This window comes from Channa argus, chromosome 4, assembly GCF_033026475.1.
Source record: "Channa argus isolate prfri chromosome 4, Channa argus male v1.0, whole genome shotgun sequence".
NCBI classification, from domain to species: Eukaryota; Metazoa; Chordata; class Actinopteri; order Anabantiformes; family Channidae; genus Channa; species Channa argus.
Window position 1 is genome coordinate 28,862,043 of NC_090200.1, and position 24,862 is coordinate 28,886,904.

The window sequence follows — 24,862 nt, forward strand, 5'->3', positions numbered from 1 at the left end:
GCCTTACTATACCAAGCTTTATGAGGAATTGTGGGTTTGAGCACCACGAAATTTGACAGAGTAATTGCATGTTTTCCATTCCAAGCATGGATGTGTTGCCGATCTGATACCTATGACTTTTAAAGGTCAATGCAGTATACTAAAATGCCATTGTAGAATACACTGAGGTGCAAACATTTAGCGAGAAGGTGTCACTTTCAATGAAGCAAGCTATTTGCAGAAAAAGTGCTGACTGACAGTAGACGTGACGTGAAGAGGCGAGTGCAAGTAGGTTGGAACGGGTGGAGAAAAGGGTCAGGTGTGTTTTGCGATAACAGATTATCAGCGAGAATGAAAGCAAAGGTGTTCAAGACGGTGGTGAGACCAGCGATGTTTTTCGGCTTAGAGACAGTGGCACTGTAGAAAAGACAGGAGGCAGAGCTGGAGGTAGCAGAGCTTAAGATGTTGAGGTTCTCATTGGGAGTGACGAGGATGGATGGGATCAGGCATGAGTACATCAGAGGGACAGCTCATGTTAGATGTTTTGGAGATAAAGTCAGAGAGGCCAGATTGAGGTGGTTTGGACATGTTCAGAGGAGAGACTGTCAATATGTCGGTAGAAGAATGCTAGGCAAAAGGTCTAGAGGAAGAACAAAGAGGAGCTTTTTGGACATACTCTCTCAAAAGAGAGTTCAAATGCTCTCCTCAAGCTCGTTGAGATGCATACAAGAAAAGAGAAGGTAACACTTTCAATGTAGTGAGTTTGCCAATACACAAATTGGCCAATCTAAAGGTGAGTAAATTCTGTCTACAAATGGGATATTAGTTTACAAACTCTGCAATTCGCTTGTCTTTATATGGCTCGTTGGTCTAGGGGTATGATTGAAGTGTGAAAAGTGTCAGGTGTGTTTTGCGATAAAAGAGTATCAGCGAGAATGAAAGCAAAGGTGTTCAAGACAGTAGTGAGACCAGCAATGTTTTTCGGCTTAGAGACAGTGGCACTGTAGAAAAGACAGGAGGCAGAGCTTGAGGTAGCACAAATTGGCCAATCTAAAGGTGAGTAAATTCTGTCTTCAAATGGGATATTAGTTTACAAACTCTGCAATTCGCTTGTCTTTATGTGGCTCGTTGGTCTAGGGGTATGATTCTCGCTTAGGGTGCGAGAGGTCCCAGGTTCAAATCCTGGACGAGCCCTTGACTGCGACATCTATTCCACAGATCTGTTCTCAGGAAAACTTTCACCTATGAAAGTTGACAAGTATGAAAACAGCCTTACCATAGCAAGCTTTATGAGGAATTGTGGGTTTGAGCACCACGAAATTTGACAGAGTAATTGCATGTTTTCCATTCCAAGCATGGATGTGATACCTATGACTTTTAAAGGTCAATGCAGTATACTAAAATGCCATTGTAGAATACACTGAGGTGCAAAAATTTAGCGAGAAGGTGTCAATTTCAATGAAGCAAACTATTTGCAGCAAAAGTGCTGACTGTATCATATTTTGCCTTCACTAGCTTCTTGCCATTGGCTTCTGTCGAAAAGACAGGAGGCAGAGCTGGAGGTAGCAGAGCTTAAGATGTTGAGGTTCTCATTGGGAGTGACGAGGATGGATAGGATCAGGCATGAGTACATCAGAGGGACAGCTCATGTTAGATGTTTTGGAGATAAAGTCAGAGAGGCCAGATTGAGGTGGTTTGGACATGTTCAGAGGAGAGACTGTCAATATGTCGGTAGAAGAATGCTGAGGTTGGAGCTGCCAGGCAAAAGGTCTAGAGGAAGAACAAAGAGGAGCTTTTTGGACATACTCTCTCAAAAGAGAGTTCAAATGCTCTCCTCAAGCTCGTTGAGATGCATACAAGAAAAGAGAAGGTAACACTTTCAATGTAGTGAGGTTGCCAATACACAAATTGGCCAATCTAAAGGTGAGTAAATTCTGTCTACAAATGGGATATTAGTTTACAAACTCTGCAATTCGCTTGTCTTTATATGGCTCGTTGGTCTAGGGGTATGATTGAAGTGTGAAAAGTGTCAGGTGTGTTTTGCGATAAAAGAGTATCAGCGAGAATGAAAGCAAAGGTGTTCAAGACAGTAGTGAGACCAGCAATGTTTTTCGGCTTAGAGACAGAGGCACTGTAGAAAAGACAGGAGGCAGAGCTTGAGGTAGCACAAATTGGCCAATCTAAAGGTGAGTAAATTCTGTCTTCAAATGGGATATTAGTTTACAAACTCTGCAATTCGCTTGTCTTTATGTGGCTCGTTGGTCTAGGGGTATGATTCTCGCTTAGGGTGCGAGAGGTCCCAGGTTCAAATCCTGGACGAGCCCTTGACTGCGACATCTATTCCACAGATCTGTTCTCAGGAAAACTTTCACCTATGAAAGTTGACAAGTATGAAAACAGCCTTACCATAGCAAGCTTTATGAGGAATTGTGGGTTAGAGCACCACGAAATTTGACAGAGTAATTGCATGTTTTCCATTCCAAGCATGGATGTGATACCTATGACTTTTAAAGGTCAATGCAGTATACTAAAATGCAATTGTAGAATACACTGAGGTGCAAAAATTTAGCGAGAAGGTGTCAATTTCAATGAAGCAAACTATTTGCAGCAAAAGTGCTGACTGTATCATATTTTGCCTTCACTAGCTTCTTGCCATTGGCTTCTGTCGAAAAGACAGGAGGCAGAGCTGGAGGTAGCAGAGCTTAAGATGTTGAGGTTCTCATTGGGAGTGACGAGGATGGATAGGATCAGGCATGAGTACATCAGAGGGACAGCTTATGTTAGATGTTTTGGAGATAAAGTCAGAGAGGCTAGATTGAAGTGGTTTGGACTTATTCAGAGGAGAGATGGTGAAAACAGTATATCGGATAAATTGGCCAATCTAAAGGTGAGTAAATTCTGTCTACAAATGGGATATTAGTTTACAAACTCTGCGATTCCCTTCTCTTTATATGGCTCGTTGGTCTAGGGGTATGATTCTCGCTTCGGGTGCGAGAGGTCCCGGGTTCAAATCCCGGACGAGCCCTTGACTGCGACATCTATTCCACAGACCCTTTTCAGGAAAACTTTCACCTATGAAAGTCGACACGTATGAAAACAGCCTTACCATAGCAAGCTTTATGAGGAATTGTGGATTTGAGCACCACAAACTTTGTCAGAGTAATTACATTTTTTCCTTGTGCAAACACAGGAAACTTTAGTTAGTACACGACACAAGATGCCAAGTAATGATGTTATTAATGATGTTATTGATGTTTTGCCGATTTGGAAAACCCGACTTTCAAAAGTCAAGAGCTGACTGTATCATATTTTGCCTTCACTAGCCTTGGTCTAGGGGAATGATTTTCGCTTAGGGTGTGAGAGGTCTCCGGACGAGCCCTGAATGCTAAATTCAATGTCTATGAGAAGAGAGGATGTAACGCTTTCCACGTGTAACCACAAGACCAGATGCAAGTTTTGCTGTGAAAGTTGTTACTAGACGAGACAAGATTCCACTCACTCGTGTTTTGCTGAACCGGCTGAACTCAATACAAAACCACCGGACACGAGGCTCGTTGGTCTAGGGGTATGATTCTCGCTTTGGGTGCGAGAGGACCTGGGTTCAAATTCCGGACGAGCGCTTGACTGCGACATCTATTCCACAAACCCTTTTTAGGAAGACTTTCACCTACGAAAGTCGACAAGTAGAAAAACAGCCTTACTATACCAAGCTTTATGAGGAATTGTGGGTTTGAGCACCACGAAATTTGACAGAGTAATTGCATGTTTTCCATTCCAAGCATGGATGTGTTGCCGATCTGATACCTATGACTTTTAAAGGTCAATGCACTATACTAAAATGCCATTGAAGAATACACTGAGGTGCAAACATTTAGCGAGAAGGTGTCACTTTCAATAAAGCAAACTATTTGCAGCAAAAGTGCTGACTGTATCATATTTTGCCTTCACTAGCTTCTTGCCAATGGCTTCTCAACAAATCTAGAACAGAATGTAAAACCCTGCTTCTTACATATAAAGCTCTAAAGGGTCAAGCTCCATCATATCTAAAAGACCTCATGGTACCATATCATCCCAATAGGCCACTTCAGTCTCAGAATGCAAGCCTACTGTTGGTCGAAGAATGAGAGGAGGAAGGTTTGTTTGTAGACAGAGAGAGAAGAGGAAAGCTAAGAACGTAGGACTGACACTAGACGTGACGTGAAGAGGCGAGTGCAAGCAGGTTGGAACGGGTGGAGAAAAGTGTCAGGTATATTTTGCGATAAAAGAGTATCAGCGAGAATGAAAGCAAAGGTGTTCAAGACAGTGGTGAGACCAGCGATGTTTTTCGGCTTAGAGACAGTGGCACTGTAGAAAAGACAGGAGGCAGAGCTGGAGGTAGCAGAGCTTAAGATGTTGAGGTTCTCATTGGGAGTGACGAGGATGGATGGGATCAGGCATGAGTACATCAGAGGGACAGCTCATGTTAGATGTTTTGGAGATAAAGTCAGAGAGGCCAGATTGAGGTGGTTTGGACATGTTCAGAGGAGAGACTGTCAATATGTCGGTAGAAGGATGCTGAGGTTGGAGCTGCGAGGCAAGAGGTCTAAAGGAAGAACGAAGAGTACATTTTTGGATATACTCTCTCAAAAGAGAGTTCAAATGCTCTCCTCAAGTTCATTGAGATGCATACAAGAAAAGAGATGGTAACACTTTCAATGTAGTGAGGTTGCCAATACACAAATTGGCCAATCTAAAGGTGAGTAAATTCTGTCTACAAATGGGATATTAGTTTACAAACTCTGCAATTCGCTTGTCTTACATGGCTCGTTGGTCTAGGGGTATGATTCTCGCTTAGGGTGCGAGAGGTCCCGGGTTCAAATCCCGGACGAGCCCTTGACTGCGACATCTATTCCACAGATCTATTCTTAGGAAAACTTTCACCTATGAAAGTCGATAAGTATGAAAACAGCCTTACCATAGCAAGCTTTATGAGGAATTGTGGGTTTGAACACCACAAACTTTGACAGAGTAATTGCATTTTTTCCTTGTGCAAACACAGGAAACTTTAGTTAGTACACGACACAAGATGCCAAGTATTGATGTTTTGCCGATTTGGAAAACCCGACTTTCAAAAGTCAAGAGCTGACTGTAACATATTTTGCCTTCACTAGCCTTGGTCTAGGGGAATGATTGTCGCTTAGGGTGTGAGAGGTCTCCGGACGAGCCCTGAATGCTAAATTCAATGTCTATGAGAAGAGAGGATGTAACGCTTTCCACGTGTAACCACAAGACCAGATGCAAGTTTTGCTGTGAAAGTTGTTACTAGACGAGACAAGATTCCACTCACTCGTGTTTTTCTCATCTGGAAACCACAACCTTTCTCTGTCAATGGAGTATGTCCTCACATTAATGTTTTTGTCGGAAATTTACACAACATGAATTTCTCAGTTTGAGAATGACTGAAGTTCTTGTTCTTCATTTGGATAGTAGGGCTGAACTCAATACAAACCCAGCAGACGCGAGGCTCGTTGGTCTAGGGGTATGATTCTCGCTTTGGGTGCGAGAGGTCCCGGTTTCAAATCCCGGACGAGCCCTTGACTGCTACATCTATTCTCAGACCCTTTTTAGGAAGACTTTCACCTACGAAAGTCGACAAGTATAAAAACAGCCTTACTATACCAAGCTTTATGAGGAATTGTGGGTTTGAGCACCACGAAATTTGACAGAGTAATTGCATGTTTTCCATTCCAAGCATGGATGTGTTGCCGATCTGATACCTATGACTTTTAAAGGTCAATGCAGTATACTAAAATGCCATTGTAGAATACACTGAGGTGCAAAAATTTAGCGAGAAGGTGTCACTTTCAATGAAGCAAACTATTTGCAGCAAAAGTGCTGACTGTATCATATTTTGCCTTCACTAGCTTCTTGCCATTGGCTTCTGTAGAAAAGACAGGAGGCAGAGCTGGAGGTAGCAGAGCTTAAGATGTTGAGGTTCTCATTGGGAGTGACGAGGATGGATAGGATCAGGCATGAGTACATCAGAGGGACAGCTTATGTTAGATGTTTTGGAGATAAAGTCAGAGAGGCTAGATTGAAGTGGTTTGGACTTATTCAGAGGAGAGATGGTGAAAACAGTATATCGGATAAAGGATGCTGAGGTTGGAGCTGCCAGGCAAGAGGTCTAGAGGAAGACCAAAGAGGAGATTTTTGGATATACTCTCTCAAAAGAGAGTTCAAATGCTCTCCTCAAGTTCATTGAGATGCATACAAGAAAAGAGATGGTAACACTTTCAATGTAGTGAGGTTGCCAATACACAAATTGCGAGAGGTCCCGGGTTCAAATCCCGGACGAGCCCTTGACTGCGACATCTATTCCACAGATCTATTCTTAGGAAAACTTTCACCTATGAAAGTCGATAAGTATGAAAACAGCCTTACCATAGCAAGCTTTATGAGGAATTGTGGGTTTGAACACCACAAACTTTGACAGAGTAATTGCATTTTTTCCTTGTGCAAACACAGGAAACTTTAGTTAGTACACGACACAAGATGCCAAGTATTGATGTTTTGCCGATTTGGAAAACCCGACTTTCATAAGTCAAGAGCTGACTGTAACATATTTTGCCTTCACTAGCCTTGGTCTAGGGGAATGATTGTCGCTTAGGGTGTGAGAGGTCTCCGGACGAGCCCTGAATGCTAAATTCAATGTCTATGAGAAGAGAGGATGTAACGCTTTCCACGTGTAACCACAAGACCAGATGCAAGTTTTGCTGTGAAAGTTGTTACTAGACGAGACAAGATTCCACTCACTCGTGTTTTGCTCATCTGGAAACCACAACCTTTCTCTGTCAATGGAGTATGTCCTCACATTAATGTTTTTGTCGGAAATTTACACAACATGAATTTCTCAGTTTGAGAATGACTGAAGTTCTTGTTCTTCATTTGGATAGTAGGGCTGAACTCAATACAAACCCAGCAGACGCGAGGCTCGTTGGTCTAGGGGTATGATTCTCGCTTTGGGTGCGAGAGGTCCCGGTTTCAAATCCCGGACGAGCCCTTGACTGCGACATCTATTCCACAGACCCTTTTTAGGAAGACTTTCACCTACGAAAGTCGACAAGTATAAAAACAGCCTTACTATACCAAGCTTTATGAGGAATTGTGGGTTTGAGCACCACAAAATTTGACAGAGTAATTGCATTTTTTCCATTCCAAGCATGGATGTGTTGCCAATCTGATACCTATGACTTTTAAAGGTCAATGCAGTATACTAAAATGCCATTGTAGAATACACTGAGGTGCAAACATTTAGCGAGAAGGTGTCACTTTCAATGAAGCAAACTATTTGCAGCAAAAGTGCTGACTGTATCATATTTTGCCTTCACTAGCTTCTTTCCATTGGCTTCTCAACAAATCTAGAACAGAATGTAAAACCCTGCTTCTTACATTTAAAGCTCTAAACGGTCAAGCTCCATCATATCTAAAAGACCTCATGGTACCATATCATCCCAATAGGCCACTTCAGTCTCAGAATGCAAGCCTACTGTTGGTCGAAGAAGGAGAGGAGGAAAGTTTGTTTGTAGGCAGAGAGAGAAGAGGAAAGCTAAGAACGTAGGACTGACAGTAGACGTGACGTGAAGAGGCGAGTGCAAGCAGGTTGGAACGGGTGGAGAAAAGGGTCGGGTGTGTTTTGCGATAAAAGATTATTAGCGAGAATGAAAGCAAAGGTGTTCAAGAAGGTGGTGAGACCAGCGATGTTTTTCGGCTTAGAGACAGTGGCACTGTAGAAAAGACAGGAGGCAGAGCTGGAGGTAGCAGAGCTTAAGATGTTGAGGTTCTCATTGGGAGTGACGAGGATGGATGGGATCAGGCATGAGTAAATCACAGGGACAGCTCATGTTAGATGTTTTGGAGATAAAGTCAGAGAGGCCAGATTGAGGTGGTTTGGACATGTTCAGAACAGAGACTGTCAATATGTCGGTAGAAGGATGCTGAGGTTGGAGCTGCCAGGCAAGAGGTCTAGAGGAAGAACAAAGAGGAGCTTTTTGGACATACTCTCTCAAAAGAGAGTTCAAATGCTCTCCTCAAGTTCATTGAGATGCATAAAAGAAAAGAGATGGTAACACTTTCAATGTAGTGAGGTTGCCAATACACAAATTGGCCAATCTAAAGGTGAGTAAATTCTGTCTACAAATGGGATATTAGTTTACAAACTCTGCAATTCGCTTGTCTTTATGTGGCTCGTTGGTCTAGGGGTATGATTCTCGCTTCGGGTGCGAGAGGTCCCGGGTTCAAATCCCGGACGAGCCCTTGACTGCGACATCTATTCCACAGATCTGTTCTCAGGAAAACATTCACCTATGAAAGTTGACAAGTATGAAAACAGCCTTACAATACCAAGCTTTACGAGGAATTGTGGGTTTGAGCACCACGAAATTTGACAGAGTAATTGCATGTTTTCCATTCCAAGCATGGATGTGTTGCCGATCTGATACCTATTACTTTTAAAGGTCAATGCAGTATACTAAAATGCCATTGTAGAATACACTGAGGTGCAAACATTTAGCGAGAAGGTGTCACTTTCAATGAAGCAAACTATTTGCAGCTAAAGTGCGGACTGTATCATATTTTGCCTTCACTAGCTTCTTTCCATTGGCTTCTCAACAAATCTAGAACAGAATGTAAAACCCTGCTTCTTACATATAAAGCTCTAAAGGGTCAAGCTCCATCATATCTAAAAGACCTCATGGTACCATATCATCCCAATAGGCCACTTCAGTCTCAGAATGCAAGCCTACTGTTGGTCGAAGAAGGAGAGGAGGAAGGTTTGTTTGTAGACAGAGAGAGAAGAGGTAAGCTAAGAACGTAGGACTGACAGTAGACGTGACGTGAAGAGGCGAGTGCAAGCAGGTTGGAACGGGTGGAGACAAGTGTCAGGTGTGTTTTGCGATAAAAGAGTATCAGCGAGAATGAAAGCAAAGGTGTTCAAGACAGTGGTGAGACCAGCGATGTTTTTCGGCTTAGAGACAGTGGCACTGTAGAAAAGACAGGAGGCAGAGCTGGAGGTAGCATAGCTTAAGATGTTGAGGTTCTCATTGGGAGTGACGAGGATGGATAGGATCAGGCATGAGTACATCAAAGGGACAGAGGCCAGATTGAGGTGGTTTGGACATGTTCAGAGGAGAGACTGTCAATATGTCGGTAGAAGGATGCTGAGGTTGGAGGTGCGAGGCAAGAGGTCTAGAGGAAGAACAAAGAGGAGTTTTTTGGACATACTCTCTCAAAAGAGAGTTCAAATGCTCTCCTCAAGTTCATTGAGATGCATACAAGAAAAGAGATGGTAACACTTTCAATGTAGTGAAGTTGCCAATACACAAATTGGCCAATCTAAAGGTGAGTAAATTCTGTCTACAAATGGGATATTAGTTTACAAACTCTGCAATTCCCTCCTCTTTATATGGCTCGTTGGTCTAGGGGTATGATTCTCGCTTCGGGTGCGAGAGGTCCCGGGTTCAAATCCCGGACGAGCCCTTGACTGCGACATTTATTCCACAGACCCTTTTCAGGAAAACTTTCACCTATGAAAGTCGACAAGTATGAAAACAGCCTTACCATAGCAAGCTTTATGAGGAATTGTGGGTTTGAGCACCACAAACTTTGTCAGAGTAATTACATTTTTTCCTTGTGCAAACACAGGAAACTTTAGTTAGTACACGACACAAGATGCCAAGTAATGATGTTATTAATGATGTTATTGATGTTTTGCCGATTTGGAAAACCCGACTTTCAAAAGTCAAGAGCTGACTGTATCATATTTTGCCTTCACTAGCCTTGGTCTAGGGGAATGATTTTCGCTTAGGGTGTGAGAGGTCTCCGGACGAGCCCTGAATGCTAAATTCAATGTCTATGAGAAGAGAGGATGTAACGCTTTCCACGTGTAACCACAAGACCAGATGCAAGTTTTGCTGTGAAAGTTGTTACTAGACGAGACAAGATTCCACTCACTCGTGTTTTGCTGAACCGGCTGAACTCAATACAAAACCACCGGACACGAGGCTCGTTGGTCTAGGGGTATGATTCTCGCTTTGGGTGCGAGAGGTCCCGGGTTCACATCCCGGACGAGCTCTTGACTGCGACATCTTTTCCACAGATCTATTCTTAGGAAAACTTTCACCTATGAAAGTCGACAAGTATGAAAACAGCCTTACCATAGCAAGCTTTATGAGGAATTGTGGGTTTGAGAACCACAAAATTTGACAGAGTAATTGCATTTTTTCCATTCCAAGCATGGATGTGTTGCCGATCTGATACCTATGACTTTTAAAGGTCAATGCAGTATACTAAAATGCCATTGTAGAATACACTGAGGTGCAAACATTTAGCGAGAAGGTGTCACTTTCAATGAAGCAAACTATTTGCAGCAAAAGTGCGGACTGTATCATATTTTGCCTTCACTAGCTTCTTTCCATTGGCTTCTCAACAAATCTCGAACAGAATGTAAAACCCTGCTTCTTACATATAAAGCTCTAAAGGGTCAAGCTCCATCATATCTAAAAGACCTCATGGTACCATATCATCCCAATAGGCCACTTCAGTCTCAGAATGCAAGCCTACTGTTGGTCGAAGAAGGAGAGGAGGAAGGTTTGTTTGTAGACAGAGAGAGAAGAGGAAAGCTAAGAACGCAGGACTGACAGTAGACGTGACGTGAAGAGGCGAGTGCAAGCAGGTTGGAACGGGTGGAGAAAAGTGTCAGGTGTGTTTTGCGATAAAAGAGTATCAGCGAGAATGAAAGCAAAGGTGTTCAAGACGGTGGTGAGACCAGCGATGTTTTTCGGCTTAGAGACAGTGGCACTGTAGAAAAGACAGGAGGCAGAGCTGGACGTAGCATAGCTTAAGATGTTGAGGTTCTCATTGGGAGTGACGAGGATGGATAGGATCAGGCATGAGTACATCAGAGGGACAGCTCATGTTAGATGTTTTGGAGATAAAGTCAGAGAGGCTAGATTGAGGTGGTTTGGACATGTTCAGAGGAGAGACTGTCAATATGTCGGTAGAAGGATGCTGAGGTTGGAGCTGCCAGGCAAGAGGTCTAGAGGAAGACCAAAGAGGAGCTTTTTGGACATACTCTCTCAAAAGAGAGTTCAAATGCTCTCCTCAAGTTCATTGAGATGCATACAAGAAAAGAGATGGTAACACTTTCAATGTAGTGAGGTTGCCAATACACAAATTGGCCAATCTAAAGGTGAGTAAATTCTGTAAATTCATATTTTGCCTTCACTAGCCTTGGTCTAGGGGAATGATTCTCGCTTAGGGTGTGAGAAGTCTCCGGACGAGCCCTGAATGCTAAATTCAATGTCTATGAGAAGAGAAGATGTAACGCTTTCCACGTGTAACCACAAGACCAGATGCAAGTGTTGCTGTGAAAGTTGTTACTAGAACGAGACAAGATTCCACTCACTCGTGTTTTGCTGATCTGGAAACCACAACCTTTCTCTGTCAATGGAGTATGTCCTCACATTAATGTTTTTGTCGGAAATTTACACAACATGAATTTCTCAGTTTGAGAATGACTGAAGTTCTTGTTCTTCATTTGGATAGTAGGGCAGAACTCATTAAAAGCCCACTGGACGCGAGGCTCGTTGGTCTAGGGGTAGGATTCTCGCTTTGGGTGCGAGAGGTCCCGGGTTCAAATCCCAGACGAGCCCTTGACTGCGACATCTATTCCACAGACCTTTTTTTAGGAAGACTTTCACCTACGAAAGTCGACAAGTATAAAAACAGCCTTACTATACCAAGCTTTATGAGGAATTGTGGGTTTGAGCAACACAAAATTTGACAGAGTAATTGCATGTTTTCCATTCAAAGCATGGATGTGTTGCCGATCTGATACCTATGACTTTTAAAGGTCAATGCAGTATACTAAAATGCCATTGTAGAATACACTGAGGTGCAAACATTTAGCGAGAAGGTGTCACTTTCAATGAATGGACATGTTAAGAGGAGAGACTGTCAATATGTCGGTAGAAGGATGCTGAGGTTGGAGCTGCGAGGCAAGAGGTCTAGAGGAAGAACAAAGAGGAGATTTTTGGATATACTCTCTCAAAAGAGAGTTCAAATGCTCTCCTCAAGTTCATTGAGATGCATACAAGAAAAGAGATGGTAACACTTTCAATGTAGTGAGGTTGCCAATACACAAATTGGCCAATCTAAAGGTGAGTAAATTCTGTCTACAAATGGGATATTAGTTTACAAACTCTGCAATTCGTTTGTCTTTATATGGCTCGTTGGTCTAGGGGTATGATTCTCGCTTAGGGTGCGAGAGGTCCCGGGTTCAAATCCCGGACGAGCCCTTGACTGCGACATCTATTCCACTGATCCTTTTCAGGAAAACATTCTCCTATGAAAGTTGACAAGTATAAAAACAGGATTACCATACCAAGCTTTATGAGGAATTGTGGGTTTGAGCACCAAAAACTTTGACAGAGTAATTGCATTTTTTCCTTGTGCAAACACAGGAAACTTTAGTTAGTACACGACACAAGATGCCAAGTATTGATATTTGCCGATTTGGGAAACCCGACTTTCAAAAGTCAAGAGCTGACTGTATCATAGTTTGCCTTCACTAGCCTTGGTCTAGGGGAATGATTCTCGCTTAGGGTGTGAGAGGTCTCCGGACGAGCCCTGAATGCTAAATTCAATGTCTATGAGAAGAGAGGATGTAACGCTTTCCACGTGTAACCACAAGACCAGATCCAAGTTTTGCTGTGAAAGTTGTTACTAGACGAGACAAGATTCCACTCACTCGTGTTTTGCTGATCTGGAAACCACAACCTTTCTCTGTCAATGGAGTATGTCCTCACATTAATGTTTTTGTCGGAAATTTACACAACATGAATTTCTCAGTTTGAGAATGACTGAAGTTCTTGTTCTTCATTTGGATAGTACGGCTGAACTCAATACAAAACCACCGGGCACGAGGCTCGTTGGTCTAGGGATATGATTCTCGCTTTGGGTGCGAGAGGTCCAGGGATCAAATCCCGGACGAGCCCTTGACTGCAACATCTATTCCACAGACCCTTTTTAGGAAGACTTTCACCTACGAAAGTCAACAAGTATAAAACCAGCCTTACTATAACAAGCTTTATGAGGAAATGTGGGTTTGAGCACCACGAAATTTGACAGAGTAATTGCATTTTTTCCATTCCAAGCATGGATGTGTTGCCGATCTGATACCTATGACTTTTAAAGGTCAATGCAGTATACTAAAATGCCATTGTAGAATACACTGAGGTGCAAACATTTAGCGAGAAGGTGTCACTTTCAATGAAGCAAACTATTTTCAGCAAAAGTGCTGACTGTATCATATTTTGCCTTCACTAGCTTCTTTCCAATGGCTTCTCAACAAATCTAGAACAGAATGTAAAACCCTGCTTCTTACATATAAAGCTCTAAAGGGTCAAGCTCCATCATATCTAAAAGACCTCATGGTACCATATCATCCCAGTAGGCCACTTCAGTCTCAGAATGCAAGCCTACTGTTGGTCGAAGAAGGAGAGGAGGAAGGTTTGTTTGTAGGCAGAAAGAGAAAAGGAAAGCTAAGAACGTAGGACTGAATGTAGACGTGACGTGAAGAGGCGAGTGCAAGCAGGTTGGAACGGGTGGAGAAAAGTGTCAGGTGTGTTTTGCGATAAAAGAGTATCAGCGAGAATGAAAGCAAAGGTGTTCAAGACGGTGGTGAGACCAGCGATGTTTTTCGGCTTAGAGACAGTAACACTGTTGAAAAGACAGGAGGCAGAGCTGGAGGTAGCAGAGCTTAAGATGTTGAGGTTCTCATTGGGAGTGACGAGGATGGATAGGATCAGGCATGAGTACATCAGAGGGACAGCTCATGTTAGATGTTTTGGAGATAAAGTCAGAGAGGCCAGATTGAGGTGGTTTGGACATGTTCAGAGGAGAGACTGTCAATATGTCGGTAGAAGGATGCTGAGGTTGGAGCTGCCAGGCAAGAGGTCTAGAGGAAGACCAAAGAGGAGATTTTTGGATATACTCTCTCAAAAGAGAGTTCAAATACTCTCCTCATGTTCATTGAGATGCATACAAGAAAAGAGATGGTAACACTTTCAATGTAGTGAGGTTGCCAAAACACAAATTGGCCAATCTAAAGGTGAGTAAATTCTGTAAATTCATATTTTGCCTTCACTAGCCTTGGTCTAGGGGAATGATTCTCGCTTAGGGTGTGAGAAGTCTCCGGACGAGCCCTGAATGCTAAATTCAATGTCTATGAGAAGAGAAGATGTAACGCTTTCCACGTGTAACCACAAGACCAGATGCAAGTGTTGCTGTGAAAGTTGTTACTAGAACGAGACAAGATTCCACTCACTCGTGTTTTGCTGATCTGGAAACCACAACCTTTCTCTGTCAATGGAGTATGTCCTCACATTAATGTTTTTGTCGGAAATTTACAAAACGTGAATTTCTCAGTTTGAGAATGACTGAAGTTCTTGTTCTTCATTGGGATAGTAGGGCTGAACTCATTACAAGCCCACTGGACGCGAGGCTCGTTGGTCTAGGGGTATGATTCTCGCTTTGGGCGCTAGAGGTCCCGGGTTCATATCCCGGACGAGCCCTTGACTGCGACATCTATTCCACAGACCTTTTTTAGGAAGACTTTCACCTACGAAAGTCGACAAGTATAAAAACAGCTTTACTATACCAAGCTTTATGAGGAATTGTGGGTTTGAGCACCACGAAATTTGACAGAGTAATTGCATGTTTTCCATTCCAAGCATGGATGTGTTGCCGATCTGATACCTATGACTTTTAAAGGTCAATGCAGTATACTAAAATGCCATTATAGAATACACTGAGGTGCAAACATTTAGCGAGAAGGTGTCACTTTCAATGAAGCAAACTATTTGCAGCAAAAGTACGGACTGTATCATATTTTGCCTTCACTAGCTTCTTTGCATTGGCTTCTCAACAAATCTAGAACAGAATGTAAAACCCTGCTTCTTACATATAAAGCTCTAAAGGGTCAAGCTCCATCATATCTAAAAGACCTCATGGTACCATATCATCCCAATAGGCCACTTCAGTCTCAGAATGCAAGCCTACTGTTGGTCGAAGAAGGAGAAGAGGAAGGTTTGTTTGTAGGCAGAGAGAGAAGAGGAAAGCTAAGAACGTACGACTGACAGTAGACGTGACGTGAAGAGGCGAGTGCAAGCAGGTTGGAACGGGTGGAGAAAAGTGTCAGGTGTGTTTTGCGATAAAAGAGTATCAGCGAGAATGAAAGCAAAGGTGTTCAAGACGGTGGTGAGACCAGCGATGTTTTTCGGCTTAGAGACAGTGGCACTGTAGAAAAGACAGGAGGCAGAGCTGGAGGTAGCAGAGCTTAAGATGTTGAGGTTCTCATTGGGAGTGACGAGGATGGATAGGATCAGGCATGAGTACATCAGAGGGACAGCTCATGTTAAATGTTTTGGAGATAAAGTCAGAGAGGCCAGATTGAGGTGGTTTGGACATGTTAAGAGGAGAGACTGTCAATATGTCGGTAGAAGGATGCTGAGGTTGGAGCTGCGAGGCAAGAGGTCTAGAGGAAGAACAAAGAGGAGATTTTTGGATATACTCTCTCAAAAGAGAGTTCAAATGCTCTCCTCAAGTTCATTGAGATGCATACAAGAAAAGAGATGGTAACACTTTCAATGTAGTGAGGTTGCCAATACACAAATTGGCCAATCTAAAGGTGAGTAAATTCTGTCTACAAATGGAATATTAGTTTACAAACTCTGCAATTCGTTTGTCTTTATATGGCTCGTTGGTCTAGGGGTATGATTCTCGCTTAGGGTGCGAGAGGTCCCGGGTTCAAATCCAGGACGAGCCCTTGACTGCGACATCTATTCCACTGATCCTTTTCAGGAAAACATTCTCCTATGAAAGTTGACAAGTATGAAAACAGGCTTACCATACCAAGCTTTATGAGGAATTGTGGGTTTGAGCACCACAAAATTTGACAGAGTAAGTAAGTAAGGTCAATGCAGTATACTAAAATGCCATTGTAGAATACACTGAGGTGCAAACATTTAGCGAGAAGGTGTCACTTTCAATGAAGCAAACTATTTGCAGCAAAAGTGCGGACTGTATCATATTTTGCCTTCACTAGCTTCTTTCCATTGGCTTCTCAACAAATCTCGAACAGAATGTAAAACCCTGCTTCTTACATATAAAGCTCTAAAGGGTCAAGCTCCATCATATCTAAAAGACCTCATGGTACCATATCATCCCAATAGGCCACTTCAGTCTCAGAATGCAAGCCTACTGTTGGTCGAAGAAGGAGAGGAGGAAGGTTTGTTTGTTGACAGAGAGAGAAGAGGAAAGCTAAGAACGTAGGACTGACAGTAGACGTGACTAGGGGTATGATTCTCGCTTTGGGTGCGAGAGGTCCCGGGTTCAAATCCCGGACGAGCCCTTGACTGCGACATCTATTCCACAGACCTTGTTTAGGAAGACTTTCACCTACGAAAGTCGACAAGTATAAAAACAGCCTTACTATACCAAGCTTTATGAGGAATTGTGGGTTTGAGCACCAGAAGGAAGGATGCTGAGGTTGGAGCTGCCAGGCAAGAGGTCTAGAGGAAGAACAAAGAGGAGATTTTTGGATATACTCTCTCAAAAGAGAGTTCAAATGCCCTCCTCAAGTTCATTGAGATGCATACAAGAAAAGAGATGGTAACACTTTCAATGTAGTGAGGTTGCCAAAACACAAATTGGCCAATCTAAAGGTGAGTAAATCCTGTCTACAAATGGGATATTAGTTTACAACCTCTGCAATTCGCTTGTCTTTAATGGCTCGTTGGTCTAGGGGTATGATTCTCGCTTTGGGTGCGAGAGGTCCCGGGTTCAAATCCCGGACGAGCCCTTGACTGCGACATCTATTCCACAGATCTGTTCTCAGGAAAACTTTCACCTATGAAAGTCGACAAGTATGAAAACAGCCTTACCATAGCAAGCTTTATGAGGAATTGTGGGTTTGAGCACCACAAAATTTGACTAAGTAAGTAAGGTCAATGCAGTATACTAAAATGCCATTGTAGAATACACTGAGGTGCAAACATTTAGCGAGAAGGTGTCACTTTCAATGAAGCAAACTATTTGCAGCAAAAGTGCGGACTGTATCATATTTTGCCTTCACTAGCTTCTTGCCATTGGCTTCTCAACAAATCTAGAACAGAATGCAAAACCCTGCTTCTTACATATAAAGCTCTAAAGGGTCAAGCTCCATCATATCTAAAAGACCTCATGGTACCATATCATCCCAATAAGCCACTTCAGTCTCAGAATGCAAGCCTACTGTTGGTCGAAGAAGGAGAAGAGGAAGGTTTGTTTGTAGGCAGAGAGAGAAGAGGAAAGCTAAGAACGTAGGACTGACAGTAGACGTGACGTGAAGAGGCGAGTGCAAGCAGGTTGGAACGGGTGGAGAAAAGTGTCAGGTGTGTTTTGCGATAAAAGAGTATCAGCGAGAATGACAGAAAAGGTGTTCAAGAAGGTGGTGAGACCAGCGATGTTTTTCGGTTTAGAGACAGTGGCACTGTAGAAAAGACAGGAGGCAGAGCTGGAGGTAGCAGAGCTTAAGATGTTGAGGTTCTCATTGGGAGTGACGAGGATGGATGGGATCAGGCATGAGTACATCAGAGGGACAGCTCATGTTAGATGTTTTGGAGATAAAGTCAGAGAGGCCAGATTGAGGTGGTTTGGACATGTTCAGAGGAGAGACTGTCAATATGTCGGTAGAAGGATGCTGAGGTTGGAGCTGCCAGGCAAGAGGTCTAGAGGAAGACCAAAGAGGAGATTTTTGGATATACTCTCTCAAAAGAGAGTTCAAATGCTCTCCTCAAGTTCATTGAGATGCATACAAGAAAAGAGATGGTAACACTTTCAATGTAGTGAGGTTGCCAAAACACAAATTGGCCAATCTAAAGGTGAGTAAATTCTGTAAATTCATATTTTGCCTTCACTAGCCTTGGTCTAGGGGAATGATTCTCGCTTAGGGTGTGAGAAGTCTCCGGACGAACCCTGAATGCTAAATTCAATGTCTATGAGAAGAGAAGATGTAACGCTTTCCACGTGTAACCACAAGACCAGATGCAAGTGTTGCTGTGAAAGTTGTTACTAGAACGAGACAAGATTCCACTCACTCGTGTTTTGCTGATCTGGAAACCACAACCTTTCTCTGTCAATGGAGTATGTCCTCACATTAATGTTTTTGTCGGAAATTTACACAACATGAATTTCTCAGTTTGAGAATGACTGAAGTTCTTGTTCTTCATTTGGATAGTAGGGCTGAACTCATTACAAGCCCACTGGACGCGAGGCTCGTTGGTCTAGGGGTATGATTCTCACTTTGGGTGCGAGAGGTCCAGAGATCAAATCCCGGACGAGCCCTTGACTGCGACATCTATTCCACAGACCCTTTTTAGGAAGACTTTCACCTACGAAAGTCGACAAGTATAAAAACAGCCTTACTATACCAAGCTTTATGAGGAATTGTGGGTTTGAGCACCACGAAATTTCACAGAGTAATTGCATGTTTTCCATTCAAAGCATGGATGTGTTGCCGATCTGATACCTATGACTTTTAAAGGTCAATGCAGTATACTAAAATGCCATTGTAGAATACACTGAGGTGCAAACATTTGGCGAGAAGGTGTCACTTTCAATGAAGCAAACTATTTGCAGCAAAAGTGCTGACTGTATCATATTTTGCCTTCACTAGCTTCTTGCCATTGGTTTCTCAACAAATCTAGAACAGAATGCAAAACCCTGCTTCTTACATATAAAGCTCTAAAGGGTCAAGCTCCATCATATCTAAAAGACCTCATGGTTCCATATCATCCCAATAGGCCACTTCAGTCTCAGAATGCAAGCCTACTGTTGGTCGAAGAAGGAGAAGAGGAAGGTTTGTTTGTAGGCAGAGAGAGAAGAGGAAAGCTAAGAACGTAGGACTGACAGTAGACGTGACGTGAAGAGGCGAGTGCAAGCAGGTTGGAACGGGTGGAGAAAAGTGTCAGGTGTGTTTTGCGATAAAAGAGTATCAGCGAGAATGACAGAAAAGGTGTTCAAGAAGGTGGTGAGACCAGCGATGTTTTTCGGTTTAGAGACAGTGGCACTGTAGAAAAGACAGGAGGCAGAGCTGGAGGTAGCAGAGCTTAAGATGTTGAGGTTCTCATTGGGAGTGACGAGGATGGATGGGATCAGGCATGAGTACATCAGAGGGACAGCTCATGTTAGATGTTTTGGAGATAAAGTCAGAGAGGCCAGATTGAGGTGGTTTGGACATGTTCAGAGGAGAGACTGTCAATATGTCGGTAGAAGGATGCTGAGGTTGGAGCTGCCAGGCAAGAGGTCTAGAGGAAGACCAAAGAGGAGATTTTTGGATATACTCTCTCAAAAGAGAGTTCAAATGCTCTCCTCAAGTTCATTGAGATGCATACAAGAGATGGTAACACTTTAAATGTAGTGAGGTTGCCAAAACACAAATTGGCCAATCTAAAGGTGAGTAAATTCTATAAATTCAAATTTTGCCTTCACTAGCCTTGGTCTAGGGGAATGATTCTCGCTTAGGGTGTGAGAAGTCTCCGGACGAGCCCTGAATGCTAAATTCAATGTCTATGAGAAGAGAAGATGTAACGCTTTCCACGTGTAACCACAAGACCAGATGCAAGTGTTGCTGTGAAAGTTGTTACTAGAACGAGACAAGATTCCACTCACTCGTGTTTTGCTGATCTGGAAACCACAACCTTTCTCTGTCAATGGAGTATGTCCTCACATTAATGTTTTTGTCGGAAATTTACACAACATGAATTTCTCAGTTTGAGAATGACTGAAGTTCTTGTTCTTCATTTGGATAGTAGGGCTGAACTCATTACAAGCCCACTGGACGTGAGGCTCGTTGGTCTAGGGGTATGATTCTCGCTTTGGGTGCGAGAGGTCCCGGGTTCAAATCCCGGACGAGCCCTTGACTGCGACATCTATTCCACAGACCTTTTTAGGAAGACTTTCACCTACGAAAGTCGACAAGTACAAAAACAGCCTTACTATACCAAGCTTTATGAGGAATTGTGGGTTTGAGCACCACGAAATTTTCAGAGTAATTGCATGTTTTCCATTCAAAGCATGGATGTGTTGCCGATCTGATACCTATGACTTTTAAAGGTCAATGCAGTATACTAAAATGCCATTGTAGAATACACTGAGGTGCAAACATTTAGCGAGAAGGTGTCACTTTCAATGAAGCAAACTATTTGCAGCAAAAGTGCTGACTGTATCATATTTTGCCTTCACTAGCTTCTTGCCATTGGTTTCTCAACAAATCTAGAACAGAATGCAAAACCCTGCTTCTTACATATAAAGCTCTAAAGGGTCAAGCTCCATCATATCTAAAAGACCTCATGGTTCCATATCATCCCAATAGGCCACTTCAGTCTCAGAATGCAAGCCTACTGTTGGTCGAAGAAGGAGAAGAGGAAGGTTTGTTTGTAGGCAGAGAGAGAAGAGGAAAGCTAAGAACGTAGGACTGACAGTAGACGTGACGTGAAGAGGCGAGTGCAAGCAGGTTGGAACGGGTGGAGAAAAGTGTCAGGTGTGTTTTGCGATAAAAGAGTATCAGCGAGAATGACAGAAAAGGTGTTCAAGAAGGTGGTGAGACCAGCAATGTTTTTCGGTTTAGAGACAGTGGCACTGTAGAAAAGACAGGAGGCAGAGCTGGTGGTAGCAGAGCTTAAGATGTTGAGGTTCTCATTGGGAGTGACGAGGATGGATGGGATCAGGCATGAGTACATCAGAGGGACAGCTCATGTTAGATGTTTTGGAGATAAAGTCAGAGAGGCCAGATTGAGGTGGTTTGGACATGTTCAGAGGAGAGACTGTCAATATGTCGGTAGAAGGATGCTGAGGTTGGAGCTGCCAGGCAAGAGGTCTAGAGGAAGACCAAAGAGGAGATTTTTGGATATACTCTCTCAAAAGAGAGTTCAAATGCTCTCCTCAAGCTCGTTGAGATGCATACAAGAAAAGAGAAGGTAACACTTTCAATGTAGTGAGGTTGCCAATACACAAATTGGCCAATCTAAAGGTGAGTAAATTCTGTCTACAAATGGGATATTAGTTTACAAACTCTGCAATTCGCTTGTCTTTATATGGCTCGTTGGTCTAGGGGTATGATTGAAGTGTGAAAAGTGTCAGGTGTGTTTTGCGATAAAAGAGTATCAGCGAGAATGAAAGCAAAGGTGTTCAAGACAGTAGTGAGACCAGCAATGTTTTTCGGCTTAGAGACAGTGGCACTGTAGAAAAGACAGGAGGCAGAGCTTGAGGTAGCACAAATTGGCCAATCTAAAGGTGAGTAAATTCTAATTTTAATAAAATGCCATTGTAGAATACACTGAGGTGCAAACATTTAGCGAGAAGGTGTCACTTTCAATGAAGCAAACTATTTGCAGCAAAAGTGCGGACTGTATCATATATTGCCTTCACTAGCTTCTTTCCATTGGCTTCTCAACAAATCTAGAACAGAATGTAAAACCCTGCTTCTTACATATAAAGCTCTAAAGGGTCAAGCTCCATCATATCTAAAAGACCTCATGGTAACATATCATCCCAATAGGCCACTTCAGTCTCAGAATGCAAGCCTACTGTTGGTCGAAGAATGAGAGGAGGAAGGTTTGTTTGTAGACAGAGAGAGAAGAGGAAAGCTAAGAACGTAGGACTGACAGTAGACGTGACGTGAAGAGGCGAGTGCAAGCAGGTTGGAACGGGTGGAGACAAGTGTCAGGTGTGTTTTGCCATAAAAGAGTATCAGCGAGAATGAAAGCAAAGGTGTTCAAGACGGTGGTGAGACCAGCGATGTTTTTCGGCTTAGAGACAGTGGCACTGTAGAAAAGACAGGAGGCAGAGCTGGAGGTAGCAGAGCTTAAGATGTTGAGGTTCTCATTGGGAGTGACGAGGATGGATGGGATCAGGCATGAGTACATCAGAGGGACAGCTCATGTTAGATGTTTTGGAGATAAAGTCAGAGAGGCCAGATTGAGGTGGTTTGGACATGTTCAGAGGAGAGACTGTCAATATGTCGGTAGAAGGATGCTGAGGTTGGAGCTGCCAGGCAAGAGGTCTAGAGGAAGACCAAAGAGGAGATTTTTGGATATACTCTCTCAAAAGAGAGTTCAAATGCTCTCCTCAAGTTCATTGAGATGCATACAAGAAAAGAGATGGTAACACTTTCAATGTAGTGAGGTTGCCAATACACAAATTGGCCAATCTAAAGGTGAGTAAATTCTGTCTACAAATGGGATATTAGTTTACAAACTCTGCAATTCCCTTCTCTTTATATGGCTCGTTGGTCTAGGGGTATGATTCTCGCTTCGGGTGCGAGAGGTCCCGGGTTCAAATCCCGGACGAGCCCTTGACTGCGACATCTATTCCACAGACCCTTTTCAGGAAATCTTTCACCTATGAAAGTCAACAAGTATGAAAACATCCTTACCATAGCAAGCTTTATGAGGAATTGTGGGTTTGAGCACCACAAACTTTGTCAGAGTAATTACATTTTTTCCTTGTGCAAACACAGGAAACTTTAGTTAGTACACGACACAAGATGCCAAGTAATGATGTTATTAATGATGTTATTGATGTTTTGCCGATTTGGAAAACCCGACTTTCAAAAGTCAAGAGCTGACTGTATCATATTTTGCCTTCACTAGCCTTGGTCTAGGGGAATGATTTTCGCTTAGGGTGTGAGAGGTCTCCGGACGAGCCCTGAATGCTAAATTCAATGTCTATGAGAAGAGAGGATGTAACGCTTTCCACGTGTAACCACAAGACCAGATGCAAGTTTTGCTGTGAAAGTTGTTACTAGACGAGACAAGATTCCACTCACTCGTGTTTTGCTAAACCGGCTGAACTCAATACAAAACCACCGGACACGAGGCTCGTTGGTCTAGGGGTATGATTCTCGCTTTGGGTGCGAGAGGTCCCGGGTTCAAATCCCGTACGAGCGCTTGACTGCGACATCTATTCCACAGACCCTTTTTAGGAAGACTTTCACCTACGAAAGTCGACAAGTATAAAAACAGCCTTACTATACCAAGCTTTATGAGGAATTGTGGGTTTGAGCACCACGAAATTTGACAGAGTAATTGCATGTTTTCCATTCCAAGCATGGATGTGTTGCCGATCTGATACCTATGACTTTTAAAGGTCAATGCAGTATACTAAAATGCCATTGTAGAATACACTGAGGTGCAAACATTTAGCGAGAAGGTGTCACTTTCAATGAAGCAAGCTATTTGCAGAAAAAGTGCTGACTGACAGTAGACGTGACGTGAAGAGGCGAGTGCAAGTAGGTTGGAACGGGTGGAGAAAAGGGTCAGGTGTGTTTTGCGATAACAGATTATCAGCGAGAATGAAAGCAAAGGTGTTCAAGACGGTGGTGAGACCAGCGATGTTTTTCGGCTTAGAGACAGTGGCACTGTAGAAAAGACAGGAGGCAGAGCTTAAGATGTTGAGGTTCTCATTGGGAGTGACGAGGATGGATGGGATCAGGCATGAGTACATCAGAGGGACAGCTCATGTTAGATGTTTTGGAGATAAAGTCAGAGAGGCCAGATTGAGGTGGTTTGGACATGTTCAGAGGAGAGACTGTCAATATGTCGGTAGAAGAATGCTGAGGTTGGAGCTGCCAGGCAAAAGGTCTAGAGGAAGAACAAAGAGGAGCTTTTTGGACATACTCTCTCAAAAGAGAGTTCAAATGCTCTCCTCAAGCTCGTTGAGATGCATACAAGAAAAGAGAAGGTAACACTTTCAATGTAGTGAGTTTGCCAATACACAAATTGGCCAATCTAAAGGTGAGTAAATTCTGTCTACAAATGGGATATTAGTTTACAAACTCTGCAATTCGCTTGTCTTTATATGGCTCGTTGGTCTAGGGGTATGATTGAAGTGTGAAAAGTGTCAGGTGTGTTTTGCGATAAAAGAGTATCAGCGAGAATGAAAGCAAAGGTGTTCAAGACAGTAGTGAGACCAGCAATGTTTTTCGGCTTAGAGACAGTGGCACTGTAGAAAAGACAGGAGGCAGAGCTTGAGGTAGCACAAATTGGCCAATCTAAAGGTGAGTAAATTCTGTCTTCAAATGGGATATTAGTTTACAAACTCTGCAATTCGCTTGTCTTTATGTGGCTCGTTGGTCTAGGGGTATGATTCTCGCTTAGGGTGCGAGAGGTCCCAGGTTCAAATCCTGGACGAGCCCTTGACTGCGACATCTATTCCACAGATCTGTTCTCAGGAAAACTTTCACCTATGAAAGTTGACAAGTATGAAAACAGCCTTACCATAGCAAGCTTTATGAGGAATTGTGGGTTTGAGCACCACGAAATTTGACAGAGTAATTGCATGTTTTCCATTCCAAGCATGGATGTGATACCTATGACTTTTAAAGGTCAATGCAGTATACTAAAATGCCATTGTAGAATACACTGAGGTGCAAAAATTTAGCGAGAAGGTGTCAATTTCAATGAAGCAAACTATTTGCAGCAAAAGTGCTGACTGTATCATATTTTGCCTTCACTAGCTTCTTGCCATTGGCTTCTGTCGAAAAGACAGGAGGCAGAGCTGGAGGTAGCAGAGCTTAAGATGTTGAGGTTCTCATTGGGAGTGACGAGGATGGATAGGATCAGGCATGAGTACATCAGAGGGACAGCTCATGTTAGATGTTTTGGAGATAAAGTCAGAGAGGCCAGATTGAGGTGGTTTGGACATGTTCAGAGGAGAGACTGTCAATATGTCGGTAGAAGAATGCTGAGGTTGGAGCTGCCAGGCAAAAGGTCTAGAGGAAGAACAAAGAGGAGCTTTTTGGACATAC

At 43.0% G+C, this 24,862-nt stretch overlaps 16 non-coding genes across 16 annotated transcripts; all 16 read left to right on the top strand.

Moving 5' to 3' along the window:
* The first annotated feature begins 1,101 nt into the window (after positions 1-1,101).
* On the top strand, positions 1,102-1,173 carry trnap-agg (transfer RNA proline (anticodon AGG)). The gene has a single exon. It is a non-coding gene; the product is annotated as a tRNA-Pro (tRNA).
* A 1,058-nt stretch (positions 1,174-2,231) lies between these two features.
* Positions 2,232-2,303, top strand: trnap-agg (transfer RNA proline (anticodon AGG)). Its single transcript has one exon. It is a non-coding gene; the product is annotated as a tRNA-Pro (tRNA).
* A 629-nt stretch (positions 2,304-2,932) lies between these two features.
* Positions 2,933-3,004, top strand: trnap-cgg (transfer RNA proline (anticodon CGG)). Its single transcript has one exon. It is a non-coding gene; the product is annotated as a tRNA-Pro (tRNA).
* Positions 3,005-4,779: 1,775 nt separating this feature from the next.
* On the top strand, positions 4,780-4,851 carry trnap-agg (transfer RNA proline (anticodon AGG)). Its single transcript has one exon. It is a non-coding gene; the product is annotated as a tRNA-Pro (tRNA).
* Positions 4,852-5,480: 629 nt separating this feature from the next.
* trnap-ugg (transfer RNA proline (anticodon UGG)) lies at positions 5,481-5,552 on the top strand. Its single transcript has one exon. It is a non-coding gene; the product is annotated as a tRNA-Pro (tRNA).
* A 1,394-nt stretch (positions 5,553-6,946) lies between these two features.
* On the top strand, positions 6,947-7,018 carry trnap-ugg (transfer RNA proline (anticodon UGG)). The gene has a single exon. It is a non-coding gene; the product is annotated as a tRNA-Pro (tRNA).
* Positions 7,019-8,199: 1,181 nt separating this feature from the next.
* trnap-cgg (transfer RNA proline (anticodon CGG)) lies at positions 8,200-8,271 on the top strand. The gene has a single exon. It is a non-coding gene; the product is annotated as a tRNA-Pro (tRNA).
* A 1,149-nt stretch (positions 8,272-9,420) lies between these two features.
* On the top strand, positions 9,421-9,492 carry trnap-cgg (transfer RNA proline (anticodon CGG)). Its single transcript has one exon. It is a non-coding gene; the product is annotated as a tRNA-Pro (tRNA).
* A 2,102-nt stretch (positions 9,493-11,594) lies between these two features.
* trnap-ugg (transfer RNA proline (anticodon UGG)) lies at positions 11,595-11,666 on the top strand. Its single transcript has one exon. It is a non-coding gene; the product is annotated as a tRNA-Pro (tRNA).
* A 573-nt stretch (positions 11,667-12,239) lies between these two features.
* trnap-agg (transfer RNA proline (anticodon AGG)) lies at positions 12,240-12,311 on the top strand. The gene has a single exon. It is a non-coding gene; the product is annotated as a tRNA-Pro (tRNA).
* Positions 12,312-15,769: 3,458 nt separating this feature from the next.
* trnap-agg (transfer RNA proline (anticodon AGG)) lies at positions 15,770-15,841 on the top strand. The gene has a single exon. It is a non-coding gene; the product is annotated as a tRNA-Pro (tRNA).
* A 963-nt stretch (positions 15,842-16,804) lies between these two features.
* trnap-ugg (transfer RNA proline (anticodon UGG)) lies at positions 16,805-16,876 on the top strand. The gene has a single exon. It is a non-coding gene; the product is annotated as a tRNA-Pro (tRNA).
* Positions 16,877-19,900: 3,024 nt separating this feature from the next.
* On the top strand, positions 19,901-19,972 carry trnap-ugg (transfer RNA proline (anticodon UGG)). The gene has a single exon. It is a non-coding gene; the product is annotated as a tRNA-Pro (tRNA).
* A 2,364-nt stretch (positions 19,973-22,336) lies between these two features.
* On the top strand, positions 22,337-22,408 carry trnap-cgg (transfer RNA proline (anticodon CGG)). Its single transcript has one exon. It is a non-coding gene; the product is annotated as a tRNA-Pro (tRNA).
* A 523-nt stretch (positions 22,409-22,931) lies between these two features.
* trnap-ugg (transfer RNA proline (anticodon UGG)) lies at positions 22,932-23,004 on the top strand. Its single transcript has one exon. It is a non-coding gene; the product is annotated as a tRNA-Pro (tRNA).
* A 1,174-nt stretch (positions 23,005-24,178) lies between these two features.
* On the top strand, positions 24,179-24,250 carry trnap-agg (transfer RNA proline (anticodon AGG)). The gene has a single exon. It is a non-coding gene; the product is annotated as a tRNA-Pro (tRNA).
* The last annotated feature ends 612 nt before the right edge of the window (positions 24,251-24,862 follow it).